Source organism: Triticum dicoccoides, chromosome 5A (assembly GCF_002162155.2).
Source record: "Triticum dicoccoides isolate Atlit2015 ecotype Zavitan chromosome 5A, WEW_v2.0, whole genome shotgun sequence".
NCBI lineage: Eukaryota > Viridiplantae > Streptophyta > Magnoliopsida > Poales > Poaceae > Triticum > Triticum dicoccoides.
Window position 1 is genome coordinate 624,125,369 of NC_041388.1, and position 1,844 is coordinate 624,127,212.

Below are 1,844 nucleotides of genomic sequence, written 5' to 3' on the forward strand. Positions count from 1 at the left end.
GGGGGAAAGTGGGGATCGTGGGGGTTAGGGTTCGGTCAGTGGACCGAGGGGGTTAAGTGGGGTGGCCGGCTGGGCCTGGTGGGTTGGCCCAGTGGGGTTGATGGCCTGCTGGGCCGGGACCGGGGGGGGTTCTTTTCCCTTTTTTTTCTGTTTAGTTTTCTCTTTTGTATTTTCTTTTTTTTTGTTTTATTTTAAGTTCCCTTTTATTACAGCTCTATAAAAACACTAGCACCTAAATTTGTATTTATAAATATACTACTGCCACCTTAATTCTCAACCGAAAATAAAATAGTTTAATATTTTATAAAATTCAATAGGCATTTATTTAACTATTTTAACTACTGTTTTAATTATCTTAGAGCCTTTAAACACTTTATCAAAGTCTGGTTTCTCCACCATAATTACCGCTGCATTATTTAGTTCACTCCGAACATTTTAGTTTTAAAGTTTGAAAACTTTTGTTGTTTGCCTATGTTTTAAATTTGAATTTGAATTGGGTTCGAATCAACGTGAGTTTAATCACAGTAATGGAGGTGACGTGGCATCATTAGCTTGGGATTACTGTAGTCTAATTATCCGGGCGTCACAATTCTCCTCCACTACAAGAAATCTCGTCCCGAGATTTAAGAGGGGAGTAAGGGGGGGTCTGGTTATTCTATGGATCTTCTTGAAGAAGTTAATCCCTTTCGTTGAAGTCTTCAATTCTTTATTCCAAAGCATCATGATGAAGTTGTCGTCCTTTCTTCGGGGAACTCCATCGTACTTACGAATAGGTAAGGGGCAGCTCTACAGTGATAGGAGGTTATAAGGGAAATTCATCTGGGGGTATCCCAAGAATGAACATATGAGTATCTCTCAAGTTGAACAAATTACACCTATCGAGAGCAAAGTAAGACGGTGCAATAAGAAGTTTCAAGCGGATAGGCAATCGTTCATTGCCTGAAGCAGAGTGCGAAAGGGGTTCTGAGCAACGGGAATAAGTATTGTGTCCCATACCAGAATAGATCAACAGGCAAGTGGCCCGTGAATTACATACAAAGTCAAGCACGAGGAATAACTTTGACAACAGGTTGTACAGGGAGAGTCAGGTTTCGTTCCTGGGACCTGTGGGTTATGGGCCCACCATGTGGGTTAAAAGTAGAAAGGGGGGGGGCTGACATCTTGTACGATCACGATAGCAAGGCATGTCAGAGAGTAGCATGTCAGTTATGTCGGCAGCAATGTCGGTACCAAGGGCGAGGGACGAAGAGAACCATTTTCCTGCTCGTTGAACGAGGCGGACCAGTAGGCGAAGTTCTCGTCCATCGGTGGTTACCGGAATGTCATCAACAAAAGTAACAGGTTCTTACTGACAGAATTGTACAACGAGGTGTTTACATAAGCAGGAGAATATTACTGCTCAGATCATATAGTTCACAAGAAAGGTTAAACCAACAATGGGAGGAAATATGATCATCAGATTAAACAGAACAATGGAAAGGAAATTATGTTTAAACACATATTTCAAGGGTATATCCTTCCCAAGGACAAGCAGAGCATGATATCCATGTCAGGATATAATGTAGAAAACTCTTTAGGTAGGGGAGAGAATTTTCATGACATTGCCCATACAACGGTGTTTGGGTAATTGAGCAAGAAACATTTAGCATCGTGCTTCAAATGTTCCTGTTGAAAATCGGAGTAACATTGACATGCTTCGAGGTAGCATTGACATGGTCTTCAGGTGAAGATCAAACTTTGGAAACACGAAGGATCCGTCAGGAATAACTTGTAGAATAAGTCTTACAATTTCCTCATGGGTGAATGGATAACCTTGCTGAAAAGGAATCTATAATGATAGGTCC